Source organism: Microcaecilia unicolor, chromosome 12, assembly GCF_901765095.1.
Source record: "Microcaecilia unicolor chromosome 12, aMicUni1.1, whole genome shotgun sequence".
Taxonomy (NCBI): domain Eukaryota; kingdom Metazoa; phylum Chordata; class Amphibia; order Gymnophiona; family Siphonopidae; genus Microcaecilia; species Microcaecilia unicolor.
This window is the reverse complement of record NC_044042.1, coordinates 63,486,171-63,502,779: the sequence shown is the minus strand read 5'-3', so window position 1 is coordinate 63,502,779 and position 16,609 is coordinate 63,486,171. Positions and strand designations below refer to the sequence as shown.

Sequence of the window (16,609 nt, the reverse complement as noted above, 5' to 3'; positions counted from 1 at the left end):
AGGTAAAAGGGAAGTCTCTCTTTTCTGCAGGAAATGGACGTGCAGCATGTAAAGCACTTGCCACATGGCCATTTCAGGGAGGAGCCCTTACTACCACCCACTGAGGTGGCGGTAGAGGCTTCCGCGCAAACCTGGTGATAACCAGGCAGCGTTACTGCTGGGTATACTCTGGCACTACAAAAATATATATATTTTTGTAGCACCAGATATGACGGCATGCTAGGGGTGGGAAATACTGCCAGGCTGCTGTGGTAGCCTGGTGGTACTTCCTGTTTAGCGAGCAGTAAGCCCGCGTTGGGCTTACTGCCACTTAGTAAAAGAGGAACATAGCGCACCACTACAATGGGGTTGTGTATGTGGACAGGCCAGGAGCATGCTATTTTAGCACACACAACTGCCTTATTTAGGAGGTTGAGGGTGCCGCGAAAAGTTGCTTGGACACGAAGGGGGCTGTGAAATGAAAATGTTTGGGAACCATCATACTATTCTATACCAATGTGTGCCTACATCCTATAGTATGCAACCCAAAAGGGGGTGTGACCAGGGACATTCCTAAAATTTGTATATATTGTTATAGAATACCGGAGATGTGCGCTCAGGTGCCCAGAATTACACCTGGTTTCAGTCTTGGCGCCCAAATCAGCACTCAATGCTATACTATAATGGGGGCTCATCTTTGAGTGCCCGTTATAGAATAGCATTGAGTGCTGAATTTTTTTTTTTTTGGGCACTGATGTTTGAATGCCATTTACTGAATCTAGCCCATAGTGGTTTAAAAACAAAAACAGAAAAACAATGTGAGTCACTGAAGTGATATACAAGAATAATAAATGAATAGTAAGATAGGTACTCGGAAACTTTGCAGGCTAAAATCAATGTGCTGCTATTTATAGATTGTTTTAATAATTTCTGTAAGTCTGAGAAATGCTTTGGTAAGTCCAGCTTAGAAATAGATTTTCCCGGAACTCATCTTCTATCTGACTTTTGTCCAGCAGACATATTTTGTGCTGGCAATTTCTCATGAAGATACTGTGATATGAGGGTAGGCTGCAGAGCCTCCACAGGCACAAAGGTGTAAAAGTAAAACAAGTTTAAACAAGTAGTTTTATTGAAGAGCTCCTCTTCCTAAGAAGCTGATATTTCAAAGGAACACAGACCCTCATTAAGCACAGTTTGGGTATTTAACACGCCACTACTTTTTGCTATAATGAATAGCTAGAGAGCTGTGTAATCTTACTTTAAACAAGAATGTGCTTTGGTCTAGTAAATCAAAAATCTTCAGACATCCCAGTAATCTGGGGAAGAATAAACAATAGATTCCCCACCATTTGCCTAGAAGACAAACTCAAAAGGCAAAACTTATCTACCTATACCCACACAAGTACCTGCCCACCAGCACCAAATAACCCCTAAAACTACAGCTCCAACTACAAACAGACCAGTACTTGGAAACTTGGGCCTAGTAAATGCCAGATCAGCCAATATAAAAATGTCCTATGATCCATGATGTCATCAATGAAAACCACTTAGACATCTTGGGAATAACTGAAACCTGGCTGGATGAAAGTGGAGGAGTACCATTGGCTGAACTATGCCCCACAGGATTCACTACCCTTCACCAACCAACACAAGGGAAGTGTGGAGGAAGGGTAGCAGTCCTGATCTGAGAGACAATCAAACTGCGCAGAGTCTCCATTTCTCACCTGTCTGAGTCAGAATGACTACTAATCCAGCTGGGAGACAAGGAACCAATGTGGCTGTTCGTGGTATACAGAACACTTTGCAACATCACATCATCTGTGCAAGAACTGCTGAATCTAGTGACTGAGGTAACCCTGAGCTACCCTAGGTTTCTGATCATGGGAGACTTTAACCTACACATCAAAACTCCACAAACCACTACTACTTACTTCCTAGATATGATGGAAACTGTAGGATTCATTCAGGTGATCAAATCTCCGACCCTGAAAAGGGCCATATGCTAGGATTGGTGTTCTGCAAAGGGGGTCGACATCTTTGAACACAAGGCTGGTAGAATACATATAACACCCCTATCATGGACTGATCATTTCCTAATCAAATGTTCTATTAAGGACTACATAAAACAGATAGGCCCAATCAAAGTTTGGAAGGAAATCAGAAACGTGAGAAATCTGACTGCTGAAAACTTCCTAGAGGCTTTGTCCTACCCCTTTGTGAATGAAAAGATGATAGGGTCAGAACAGGTTAATATCTGGAATGCATGTTTAGCAACGGCATTAGAAAAAACGGCCTCTCTAAAGAAGATCCTTTGCTCCATAACAAACGTTCCTCGTGGTTCTCCCCAGAACTATGGATCCTTAAGCGTCAAGGACGTCAACATGAAAGAAAATGGAAAGAATCTCAGCTAGATGAAGACAGGCTCAACTGTAAGAAACATATGGCAATGTACTGCCACGCCATTACAGCAGCCAAAAAACAATATTTTTCTCAACCAAGCAGCTATTTAAAATAGTAAACAAACTACTGCAAACCCCACAACAGAACCAGCCTTCCCAGTCACAACTAACCAGCAATGACTTTGCCATCACAATTAAAGGTCTCCATCAGGATCTACAGACAGTTCCATCGAAACTCCTATCAGCTAATGAAGAGAACACTCCACCTTCCCCACCATGCACAGCCATCTGGGACTCAATCAGGTTACAAAGGAAGCTCTTGAATATATCCTGAAAGGTTTATGGCCTATAATCTGCCCTCTTGATCCCTGCCCAGCAAGGACTGTACAATGAGCGAGCACAGGCCTCATTGAAGTGGCCACTAAAATTGTTAACTCTTCTCTTATGGAAGGGCAGCTGCCAACAAGACTAAAAAGAGCTGTGGTGTGCCCCCTACTGAAAAAGAGCTCACTGGACCAGGACAAGCCTGAAACCTACCGACCAGTCTCTAACATTCCTTTCCTGGCAACACTTATAGAACAGACAGTCTGCACTCAACTGCACGACTGGCTAATTGAAAGCAATTGGCTAGACCCATGTCAATCTGGCTTCAGACTTGGTACAGAACAGAGATAGTTCTTGATGATCTGCTCAGACACTGTGACAGGAGACCTGCCTCGATACTTGTGTGCTTGATTTTTCGGCAGCCTTCAACACCGTGGATCATAATATTATGCTTATAAGACTGGCACAAACAGGTATCAATGGCACAGTATTTACTTGGTTCAAATCCTATTTGTCAGATAGACAACAATCAGTTCTGTTCAGCAACAGCACATCATTATCTTGGGTACTGAACTATGGGGTGCCACAGAGATCCGTACTGTCTCCCATTTTATTTAATATCTACCTCAAGCTTCTTGCTGAGCTGCTTTGGTCAATGGACACAAAATTCTACATCTATGCTGATGATGTGCAACTACTCATATCCACTGAACCAGATCTACCCACAGCTCTGAGTAATCTGACTGCCTGCCTAACCGCAACTCTGGAATGGGCAAACAACAACAAACTTTGCCTGAACCCAAATAAAACAGAGATTCTTTGGAGACCAAACACAAGTGGAGAAATACCAGACTTCAAAATGCCTTTTGAGAAGTATGAACTCCCCCTAAAATCACAGGTCAGGAATCTTGGGATACTGCTAGACTCATCACTCACTCTGATCCCACAAATTCAAACAGCCTTCAAAGACTGTCTCTATCACCTACAGCAGCTACGGAATCTCCATATATTGAAAAGACAAGTGACCACAGTGGTCCATGCCATGATAACATTACGACTAGACTACTGTAATGCCCTGTACACTGGCAAAACCAAAAAGAGTTTGTATCAGCTCCAACCAATTCAGAATGCTACAGCAAGACTGATAGAAGGCTGCAAGTGGCGTGCCTACATCATACCTTTTCTGCGAAAGCTACACTGGCAACCAGTATCTTACAGGACTAAATTTAAAACTCTATGTTTGATTGTCAAGGTCCTCAGACAAAATGGGCCAGAGTACTTAAAAAAATAAGCTAGCCTTTTACGCTCCTTTGAGACCTTTAAGGACCTTTGATTGACCTCCCGCCCAGGAATGCCAACCCTGCTGCCCGTTCCTTCCTCCACCTTCACTTCCCAAACTGTAAGGGTGTCAAGTACAAGAGGATCTTCGCCTCGTCTTTCCGCTATTGGAGTCCTAAGCACTGGAATTCTCTCCCGCAACACCTTAAAACTCAAGCGGACCACGCCCTCTTCAAGAAGTTGTTGAAGACCTACTTCTTTGCCAAGACCTACTCCTCACTTTATACCGCTGCTTGATGCACCCTCCCTGGCTCCTACCCTGCTAGTTCACCCTGTTAGATACTTCTCCCCCTGCATACTCCTTGTATACTCTTCTAAGTTTTCCTATTCTGTATTTTATTTAATGTTTGTAAGCCACATTGTGCCTGCATGAGTGGGAAAATGTGGGATATTGTTATGCTGTTAACAAAATTGTAAGCTTTATATATTAAACTGTACCTGCTGCTGTACATCAACTTGGGTAAATCTCTTCATAAAGGCGGTTAATAAATCCCAATAAATAAAGAAATACATGAAACAAAACTCTATTAATATTCAGCTAATGATGCTGAAGCCTGCTCGTTTCACAGGCATGGTAAGTTGGAAATAAGAAAGTCAGTTACAATCGTCACACGGGCCTGTCCTCTGCCAGGCCCACTGTCACAGTGTGCACTAGCTTAACTTCACTATCAAACAAACCCAAAGGATCAGGACTTTCACAAGGTTCCAAGGTAAATCTTTTCCTATCTTAGCCAGGCTTCTGATATTCACACAGATTGTGAAAGTATAAGGTGGAAGGCTGCTTCCCTCTGCCTTGTTTCTGCTCTGAACCATGCCCTCCCTGCTGAATCCTTGGGGAGTGTGATTACAGGGACCAATAGTTTTCTTTACACTCCATCACAACACTCTACCCAACGTGAAACTATTTCGTAAAATAATTTCAATCATATCACTTTCGGCTGTGATGTTTCATGACTAGGAGTGGCCTAGTGGTTAGGGTGGTGGACTTTGGTCCTGGGGAACTGAGTTTGATTCCCACTTCAGGCACAGGCAGCTCCTTGTAACTCTGGGCAAGTCACTTAACCCTCCATTGCCCCATGTAAGCCACATTGAGCCTGCCATGAGTGGGAAAGCGCGGGGTACAAATGTAACAAAAATAAAATAAAATAAAAATCAATAAGGGTCTCATCTGGTCAAGAGCATAGGAATGTACTTACTTTAAAAGGGCAGTTTTAAAAATCAGCTTAGCTGGCTAACTAAGGAATTGGTAGATGTGATCTCACAGAGCAGCTAAATATAGCACTCTGGGGTGGAGGTGGAGGGGATTTATCAGTGGAATAACTTACCAGTTAGTGTGAATTTTCTGCACTACCAAATAAGTTTAGGTAGCTAACCTTGTCCACAGGATAGAAGTCTGATATTCTAGCTGTACATAAATTCTAGGGATGTGACTTTTTTGTTTTCAGAAATAAATTTTAAGACAGCACCAGCCCCAACACTGGTCACTACTGTTAACCTGAAATAAAACGTAAAACAAATCTTTGCCAGTGAAAGTTTCTTTTATTAGAAAGCCAGCAGACAAGAAAATACAGAGAACATAACAGGCAATTCTCTCTAGACAAAAAAAAAAAAAACAGAGTTCATTTTTTATAGCATTTTCAGGCAACAAGGCTTCTATAAGCTTCAACTAACTGAAGTAAATTTCTGATGTATCTGCTTTTCTTTCAAACTATAAGAAAAGGCAGAATAAATCTCCTCCCCTTATATATATGGATCCTTCCTTCACATGCTTTGCCCTTAACTAAGTACAAAATGGTTCATTTCTACTTATTTTTCTTACATTTATTGATTAACCCTTCTAGTTCTAGTTACTTCTTAAATCACATTCACAGTTCCTTCCTTTTGGCCTAAGGTTCTGCAAAGAATCTATGGGCAAATTACATTTCAAGGTGCAGTCTCCTATTCGCCATCTCCAACAACTCATTCATACTGCTTATTACTCAGGTAAGCATTCAGATATATTTAAGTTTCCTATTCTGCCAAGAGCTTACTGCCCACATCAGCACGTTGTATCTTCTTTTCTTCACTGCACTTGTACTAGGTCTCTCAGAAGCTACAGCAAACAGTGTTCACACATTCTGGACAAAAGAGAGAACAGGGAAAAGACCCCTGAAGTGAGCAAAATAATGAGCAAATGCAAGGGTCAAAGCAGAATGGATCTTATATTATTCTAATATTCAACACTTATTAAAAACATGTATTTCTTACAACTATCAATTGCTTTATATTTCACAGGCTTGATAATAATTCTAGCAATGCATGCAAGGCAATATGTAATAAAAACTGAAGAAGGTAAACGACTAACAAAACAATAAGACTGATTAACAAGCTAGAAAAGATCACGGCTTCAAGAGAGCCAAACAAACTCCCAAGGGTTTCACTTCTTCAGTCTTATAAAGCTTTGTGGCAGTCGTATGCAGGTGAGCACTATGTCCTCAAAACTGTCATACTGTTAAGAGTCTACATTCCTGGTAATAAAGTACATGGGATGCAAACCCAACAGGCAATCTGATTCAAGTTCTTGGCATACTGGAACATACTGCTTTCAGTAAGGTCTTAGTAGATATTTGTGCTAATACACCTTTATATATAACTATAGTTGGGGGGGGACGCAATGCTCTTCTGGCTCTTTGGGATGAACTGCGAATGGAAGGCCTTGACAAATGCTAAGTACACACAGCACCAAGAAAAGTAAGAGAGCTGCAAGGGACAGAGGCCTACTCAAGAGTGGCATCATTCTTGTGAAACTGCAGTGCCAGCTCAAGTGAAAGGAGTGCCTGTGGTAAAAAGGTGTGGCCAAAGTGTAACATCCATTTTGGAAATTGAAATCTATGATTGACAGATGATCAGAAGCAAATGCGGGTGCTAATGGCTATTAGCGCTATACTAGCACCTACATGATCAGAGCCCCCGAGTGCATGAAACGACGACTCTCGGGCTCTGACCGCAAGTAACGTGGAAATGCATGCTAAACAGGTATCTTATTATTCCTCCACAATGATCAGCGGGCAGCGCACCAAACATTGGCGCACTGTCCACAGCAAACCCTACCAAGCTCAGAGATAGTGTTAGGGCTTGCAGACCATTGGGGAGAAATGGTGAGCCCTGTCCAGCATGCACTTGCATGCTAGCAGGCCCCCCCATTCCCCCCCATAGAACCCCCCCCCCCACAGGAAACAAAACTCCCACCCAATTCAAGCCAGTGACATGGCTGGAGGTTCAGTGGACCCTCATTCCCCCTGACCCATGATCATGGGGGGCTAGAGATCCGGTGGTGGTGAAGCCTCACCCAGTGCATCCCAGGATACTACTCCCTCCTCCGTCACTTCAGGTACGGGGGGGGGGGGGGGGGGCGCTAGACCACCAGGTTGAGGAGCTTGTGTTCGCAGCCCACTGAGCCACCAAGACTTTTATTTTGGGGTGTGAGGGGGGGAGTTAAGGGGCTGGAAATCCACTCTCTAGCCTCCCATGAACTTGTGTTGGGGAGGGGGGGGGGGGGGGGTCAGGCTAGTTCTCTTGATCTTGTTTGATCAGCCTGTTTTTACTGGCACCTAGCTCCTGTTTAGTGATATATGCGGCAGTTTCCAGCTGCTGTGAGCCTTGGGCTGTGTGCGTGTTCTCCTCTTCTAATGACCAACTTCCTGCCCACCAGTGCGTATAGGATTCCTCTTTTTGAACTTTACCCTTTCTCTTCTGCTCAGTTAAAAAAAACAAAAGAAAAAGCAGAGTGGGCTTAATCTCTCTTCTCAAGCGTAGATGCTGGTAGTGGGGTGCGATGGCTCATTGGCTCCAGTTCCTACTCTTTTTGGCGTTGTCCCCTTCTTTTTCTGATGCCCGGGGGTCACTTATGGGCTGATAGGTGCCGGTTTGGTCGATGCTCAACAGAATCCTTACGGAACATCCCCTGGCGGCTTGTTGACTACCCTCAACTGTTTCCACCGGACCAGGCTGGGATGTGTGTGGAATGTCAAGAACATTTTGAATATAACCCTGCTACTCCCCTTTGAAAACTCCCCAAACATCCCCCCCAATCCCTTCCTAATAGAGAGAATACAAAACCTAGGTTTAATAAAACAATATAAATCTCACAAGTTTGCTATCGTTGTCAATAGCGCTTACTATCGTTTTGGACTAACCAATATGGCAGCAAGATCCGCCCACTGTCATTAAACCTCGTTGTAAACAATGAAACAGCTCCATCCAAATGCAGACCCCGGGAACACCTCCTACAGGCAGATTCTCTTGACACGTACTTGCACATGGCATATACATTCACACAGTTTTATAAACGCTAATTCCACATATAAAACATGCCTCTAACACATAACATTTTATGAAACAAAGTGGTTAAAAAGGAAAATCGTAGTAAAATAAAACTACAGGGCGTTGAAAGATCTTGCAGTTGCTGAGTACATATGCATATCCACGCATGCGAAAACTTACAGCAATTGAACGAGTCGTGCTGCCCTTTACTGAACACAGGCTTAAGGGGACGGTGTAAAACCCAGATCTGCGGGATCCTACCGGAAGATCCCGAGGATCCCGCTGTATCCGGTTTTTACACCGTCCCCAGGCTTAAGGCCAAGGCCTACCACGATCTGCCACTCGGGACGGGAGTTCTCTCTTTAGGGATTTCCAAGGACAGGTCCTGCGCCTTTTCTAACTCCCCTGACAACCCCAACGAGGCCTGAAGCCGGCCCAATATATCTCAAAGCGGAGGAAGCAGCCGCTCAACAACCGATCTCTCCTCCCCGTCCCCTGCTCGGCATTGCATCTCTCTCTGACCCGGTATCTCTCCTTCATTCACCCCCCCGCCCCCCATCCTACCTTACAACTCGCATTTGAGGTCGCCGATTGCGGCAGCGAGTCATACAGTCTACGTACATTCAGTCCTGGAGTCTTACTACAGTCCCCCTTGCTTGCTCTTCTTCCCTCAGCCGTCGCTCGGGCTCCGAGAGTCCCGCCCCGCTGGAAACAGGAAGTTGCGTCAGAGGTGGCGCGGGAGGCTACAGAGGGAAAACATTGGGGGTAACCTGTGCGATTTGCTGTCGTTGTTGGCGACCTCAGAGTTGGAAGGTAAGACCGGGGTGGTGGTGAGAAAATTGGGGAGGGATGTTGTATTGCGGCCGGGAAAGAGAGGAGGAGAGATACCGGACTGGGAAGAGTGGAGGAGAGAGCGAGAGATGGCACACCACGGGCAGTGGGGTCCCGAGTCCCACTCCTTCAATGTGTATGAAGGGGGGGCTCAGCGTACGAGGGAAGCTAAGTGTCTGCGGTTGGGTATCTGTGCTCTCTTATTAATCTAGGATCCTTCGCTCCTATCCAAATGAAGCGTTGATTGCCATTTTTTTAAATTTCTTTGACTGAGGGTAGAGAATGGTGGAAGGTTCCCTGGCAGGCATTTCAGGATGTTTGAGAGGAAACACTGTGCTGCAAGACTTGTATTATTTGGTATTTGTAAGTCTAACTTAATAGAATGCCAGAAATGTATACATAAAGGGTTAAAAAAAATGACTGTCTAGGTGGGCTGGTCCCAAACCTGTCTTAAGTTGAAGGAAAGTCCGGTTAAAACACAGATCCTGCTGACCTTTTGTACAATCTGCTGGCAGGCTTTAAGGCTTCTTCAGAGTTTGGGCCCTATCCCTGTGTCTGACAAAATAATTCTCTGAAAACTTAATAGAACAGGCTAAATTGGGTGTGAGGGGAAAACCTGAGGAAAGATGCATCAAATTAAAAAAAAAATAGGCTAGATTGGACTGGGGTTTCCACAGATATAAAGTGCTATAATATATGGCCCAGTGCATTTCTGTTGGAAATTCCAATACCTGTAGCCTGAAACTTAGGGCACTGCTGCTTTCAAACTTCTCCTCCTCTTTCCTATCCTCTCCTGGTCACAGACAAAACACAGATACTAGAGAATGACACGGGGATGGGGACAGAGCCCTGTGAGGACCGGAGACAAACATTTTCCTCATGTCACTTTCTACTTTGAAGCCTGATAATGAACTGGACTGTTATTTATGATTGATACGGATGACAATATTTTTTATTTTTGGGGAAAACAAGCAAATATGTTGTCCACAGCTAGCAAAATTTGCATGGGGGATCCTGTACATCCTGCTACTAGCACATCTTCTAAGAAGACATCTTCTATTTCAGGTAGGACTGTGGAAGACAGCAGAGCTAAGACTGAATCCTGAGATTGTTGATGGTTTCTTTTTCATCCACAGATTAAAAAATCATAATAGTGCTTCATAGGGCATATTTCTCCCCTCTAGAGCATACAGAAGATGTTGTATTTTGTACCCCTGGACATTTTAACAGGGTAGATAAGGATTCCTTGGGGTAATAGAAGCCAGCTGTTGTTGGGGTTGGAAGGGTAGAGGGTGGTGGTGGGAGGGTTTATTAGAATTGCTCATTGTTTTCTATTTGTAATTTATATACAACAGTTGCACAGCATATTCCTTTTTATACTTTAATAAAAAGATTTAAATATAAAATCATAAGTGTTCGAGGCTTCTTCAGATGAGAACAGAGCCCACGGGAATGGGATGGGGACGGAGACAACCCACGGGTTCAGGGACAAATTTTACCCCCGTGTCATACTCTAACAGATACCCCTCTCCCCTTGATAAAAGTGCATAGAAACATTAATATAGACACAAGCACACAGATATATGCATGCATACATACAGACATGCAGAGGAACTGAACATTATTCCATGAGGCATTTGCATGCTTCCCCCCCCCCCCCCCCAAAAAAAAAAAAAAAAAATGCTACTGCTGCACCCTTATCATTTTGAGCATTAGATGCAGAAAACCAAATTGGCCACCACATTGGAAAGAAATTATGCGTAAGGGGTCTGGGGGCAGAATACTGCATGACTTATACGGTCTGTGCCAGAGCCGGTGGTAGTAGGCGGGGCTGGTGGTTGGGAGGAGGGGATAGTGCTGGCCAGACTTATATGGTCTGTGCCCTGAAAAAGACAGGTACAAATCAAGGTAAGGTATACACATGAGTTTATCTTGTTGGGCAGACTGGATGGACCGTGCGGGTCTTTTTCTGCCGTCATCTACTATGTTACTATGTTATGTTACTGCAGAAATTTACAGAATGGGACCAAATTTGATGTGGATGAAAACCCAATGAAAAAAAGATATTACGTTTGAAAATAGGCCACATCAGAGTAGGGGTGCTGGAGAAATAGTCTCCCCAAAATGGATGACTCCCACTGCACTACCATTTGTGTGTGTGTGTGTGTGTGTATATATATATATATATATATATATATATATACACACACACAGTCCCAGCTGATAAAGGTGTAAAGCAATTTTTATTTGTACAGCCATTTGCCTTCACCTACTGATTTTGACAATGCTTTCATTTAGTCTTTTCACAATATAATGTTGATGTATGCATGTTAAAGAGCCATTTCTTTCAGTGGAGTAGGGTGAATAGTGGAGTGCCGCAGGGATCTGTACTGGCCCCATTGCTATTTAACATATTTATAAATGATCTGGAAATTGGAACGACAAATGAAGTAACTAAATTTGCAGACACAAAACTATTCAAAGTTGTTAAAACAACTGCAGACTGTGAAATATTGCAGGAAGACCTTAAGAAATTGGAAGACTGAGCATGTAAATGGCAGATGAAATTTTGGGCCTTGTTTACTAAGCCGAGCTGTAGGCACGCTAACACTAGAAACACCCATAGGAATATATGGGTGTCTCTAGCATTAGCGCACGCTAAATACGCTAGCACGCCTTAGTAAACAGGGCTCTTAATGTGGACAAATGCAAAGTGATGCATATTAGGAAGAATAATCTGAATCATAGAAACTTGATGCTAGGGTCCACCTTGGGAGTCAGCACACAAGAAAAAGATCTAGGTCTCATTGTAGACAATACACTGAAATCTTCTGCCTAGTGTGCAGTGAGGCCAAAAAAGCAAACAGGATACTAGGAATTATTAGGAAAGGGATGGTAAATAAAACCAAGAATACTATATTGCCTCTGTATTGCTCCATAGTGTGACCTCATTTTGAGTATTGTGTTTAATTGTGGTTGTAACTCAAAAATTATTACTGGTAATGTACTTATATAGCATGTACAATACTTGTATTTATAATACTGTTAAACACTTTCTAATAATATACTATCTCATGCTCAGGAGATGAAATGAGGAAATCTTACCCACTAAAAATAGTCTCTAAGACCTAAGTACAGTCTATGACAAATGATGCCAGAATCCAAGGAACAATGTATCTTGAGTCAATAAAGATCACACTGTTGTACTTCCAGATTCAATTCCAGATTCAATAACAAACCAGCTTAAATAAGCCAGAATCTTGCCATGTGTTCAAAAGCAAACCTTTGTAGATAGGCCTTGTGACAAAACAGTGGGTTTTTGATCCTGAAAACGGTATTATTTCATGAATTGTATTTCTCCTAATTGGCCAGCAGTTGGTGCATGTTTTGAGTTTTAAAGCCGTTGCAAAAAAATTTATTTTATTTATTTTAGTTACATTTCTACCCCGCGCTTTCCCACTCATGGCAGGCTCAATGCGGCTTACATATACAGGTACTTATTTGTACCTTGGGCAATGGAGGGTTAAGTGACTTGCCCAGAGTCACAAGGAGCTGTGCCTGAAGTGGGAATCGAACTTAGTTCCTCAGTTCCCCAGGACCAGAGTCCACCACCCTAACCACTAGGCTACTCCTCCACTTTCTCTCTTCCAGTTTCCAGAACCGATATACTGATATCACCCCTCTCCTCAGGTCACTTCACTGGCTTCCAATCAGATACCGCATTCAATTCAAGCTTCTCCTACAAATGCACCCAGTCTGCTGCCGCTCACTACCTTTCTACCCTCATCTCCCTTATGTTCCCGCTCGTAACCTCCGTTCACAGGACAAATCCCTCCTCTCAGTACCCTTCTCCACCACCGCCAACTCCAGGCTCTGCTCATTCTGCCTCGCCTCACCCTATGCTTGGAACAACCTTCCTGAGCCCCCTCCCTGCCCATCTTCAAGTCTTTACTTAAAACCCACCTCTTCAATGCTGCGTTCGGCACCTAACACTTACCATTCAGTAAATCCAGACTGCCCAAATTTGACTGCCCCTATCGGACTGACCGTTCACTTGTCTATTAGATTGTAAGCTCTTTGAGCAGGGACTGTCCCTCTATGTTAAATTGTACAGCGCTGTGTAACCCTAGTAGCGCTTTAGAAATGTTAAGTAGTAGTAGCTTATGGAAAGGCAATCTGCAGTACCATTGGGCAGCTACTTTCAAAGTTGATGCCCTGGGCTCTGATTGGCTCTGGATTTCAAATCTAGCCTGAAGGTACTGGATTTTCCCCAGTCTCAGCCAGGGAGCAGAGAGAGACAGATCTCTTTACTGAGGCCCTGTGAGCAGCTACATTTCTTGAACTCCCCAGGTAGTAATTAAATGTTTAATTGATTCATATTTAGTTACCTGTTATTGCTTGCTGAGTTCACCATTTTATGTTCACTGTTCAATTTCTGTGACAATAAACCTTATTTAGTTTATTGACTCTGCTGTCCTGGACTGACTAAGAATCCTGGTTCATATTTTTGGGTCTGTGGGTGCTTTCTGGGAACTGTGGGACCCCTGGAGTGTGGCCCCAGTGTCCTAGAAATCACTGGGGAATAACTGGAGAATGGGAGACCAGCCCAGAGGCAAGCAGTCGGTGGGAGGAGGGTGCTATATAGAGCACATGCCCAGGTGCAGACAGGCCTGAGCAGTGCTGGGAACAGATCCTTCAGGTGGCCGCTGGGTAACCCCAAGTGGGTGCTAGGTGTTTTGTTACAGACCTGTGTGATATAGGCCAATAAGGTATAACATCCCCTCCTCATTCATGCTTCAGAGGCTATAAAAATCCACCAGATCTTCTATTATCCTCAGGTTAAAGTCTATCATAAGTACATAAGTACTGCCATACTGGGACAGACCAAAGGTCCATAAAGCCCTGTGTGCTGTTTCCAACATTGGCCAATCCAGGTCACAAATACCTGGCAAGATCCCAAAAAAGTTCCTCCTTCCATTTTCTGAAGGATTTTCTTTTAGCTGTAATAGCTTCCTTCACCTCACTTTTTAACCATGCCGGCTGTCGTTTGGTCTTCTGTCCTTCTTTTTTAATACGCAAAGTATATTTGGCCTGGGCTTCCAGGATGGTGTTTTTGAACAGCATCTACGCCTGTTTTGACCCTCGCAGCTGCTCCTCTTTTTTTTTTTTCCACCGTTCTCATTTTATCATAGTCTCCTTTTTTAAAGTTAAACGCTAACGTATTTGATTTCCTATGTATACTCACTTCAAAGCTAATGTCAAATCTGATCATATTATGATCACTGTTATGAAGCGGCCCCAGCACCATTACGTCCTGCACCAGATCATACGCTCCACTAAGGGCTAGGTCTAGAATTTTTACTTCCCTCGTCGGCTCCTGTACCAGCTGCTCCATAAAGTAGTCCTTGATTTCGTCAAGGAATTTTACCTCCCTAGCGTGCCCTGATGTTACATTTACCCAGTCAATATTGTGGTAATTGAAATCACCCATTATTATTGTGTTGCCCAATTTGTTTGCGTCCCTAATTTCCTTTAACATTTCTGTATCCGTCTGTTCCAGGCAGACAGTAGTACACTCCTATCACTATCACTTTGGCAGTCAGTTAAGATTTCAAATAAAATATTTTATTAGAATTAGGAATATCCAGTGTAGATGTTTTCATGGAATATTTGCAATAATTACAATGGCCACAAGAGGAATGTCCATCCAGACCTGCAATTCTGTGTCTATTATTCAATATTTCACCAGAATTGTTGGACCTATGAAATCCAAATTTAGGAAATTGTTGAAGGGAAGAGTTTATGCCCAACACATGCCAGTATTTCCTTGTAACATTTTTCACTTTATAAGCATTATGAAAATAAGGAAGGACACCTATAGGTGTCTGCTCACTCTGTTTATATTGGGAAAAAATAACCAGGATCTCTGTGTATATAACAGTCTGTTTCCTTTCTATATATTGATGTCTCTTATTATCAGAGGAGGTCTGGACATTAATGTCCAAAACATTAATGGTGCTGTTACTGTATTGCAAAGTAAATTTAATATTAGGATCCACTTCATTAATATACTTAACAAAATCCTTTAAAGTTTCTTCTGTATCCTGCCATACCAAAATCCATTGTCTAAGAACCTTTTCCGTACTAAAATGTTCTGAATATAATCTGAATTATATAAATTTCTCCTCAAATATGGTCATATATAGGCATGCAGTGGAGGGTGTGACAGTAGTCCCCTCATTGTAACACCTTTAATCTGGAGAAAAACGTTATTCTCAAATTGAAAATAACTGTGACAAAAGACAATAACTTGTAATATACTATGTATTTGAATATTTTTACTGCTGTAATTGTCTGTTGCTTATGTTTGATTTATTCTTACTGTACACTGCCTTGAGTGACTTCTTTTAAAAGGCGGTAAATAAATAATAACACTTATAACCTCTCCCCGAAATTGAACCTTGTGAGAGATATTCACAGGCCACCTCTAAGGCTCTGAGCTGAGTAATGTTAATGTACAGGGCTACCATATCAAGGGAAGCCAAAAGCACCTACTGAGAATCGGGGATATTAACTGTTCTGTAGAAATTGTATAAACAGAGTAAGACCTAGCTTCAGCTTCAAAGGTTTCAAAAAGTAGTCCAAGTATTGAGATAATGGCTCTATGAGGAAACTCTGGCCAGAAACTATGGGGTGACCTGGGGAACCTTGGACAGATTTATGAATCTTCGGTATAAAAGAAATATAAGGGATCTTAAGATGCTCGTTATAAAGAAATTAAATTCTTTATATGAAATTATTCCAGTCAAATTGGCCCAAGCCAAAAAACACCCACCCTTTGTTGTAAATCCTTTGTGAGATCATCCAATCTACAGTAAAATTCCGAATGTCAAAGCTGACACTCAGCTTTGATCCATAACTACTGTGGCACCTCCCTTGTCTGCCCTAGTAATGACAAGAGAAGTGTCCATAGTTAAATCTGTTAATTCTGCCTTTGCTCCTTAGTTAAACACATTATGGAGGCCTGATGTTCAATAATAGCCAGGTCCCTCAATACCAACTTTTGAAATGTCTGAATGGAAGCATCTGGAGGCCCCGGAGGAACCTAAGTGACCTAACCTTTTTCTTAAAGGACGTTCAGTATCATCTCCCTTGCTTATCTGATCTCGGAAAAAAAAACACCTTTAAGTGACTGAAAAACAACAATAAATAAAGCCTACTGGGTGCCAAAAGACGGATATTGAATTAGTGCTATATTGAACGGATGGAACAAAAGACAAACCATGCTGCAATATTCCTAGTTCTTGTGTAGTCAGTTGATGAGATGATATATTTATTATACTGTTCTACAGGCACAGTTGCCCTGCTTTGGCTTGCTGCCCCCCCCCCCCCCCCCCGATAGAAATGATTAAGTGCTCTCTAGGGATTTGTGACAA

General features: G+C 42.7%; 1 protein-coding gene across 2 annotated transcripts in view; it reads left to right on the top strand.

Moving 5' to 3' along the window:
* Window positions 1–9,062: 9,062 nt before the first annotated feature.
* The window catches only part of EI24 (EI24 autophagy associated transmembrane protein), a 59,232-nt gene continuing 51,685 nt past the window's right edge, over window positions 9,063–16,609 (top strand). The window contains exon 1 of one of the 2 annotated variants that reach the window (XM_030220837.1): window positions 9,063–9,155. The gene's annotated coding sequence lies outside the window, so the exon portion shown is untranslated. The remainder of the gene's footprint in view (window positions 9,156–16,609) is intronic. The other variant, XM_030220838.1, reaches the window with a different exon arrangement.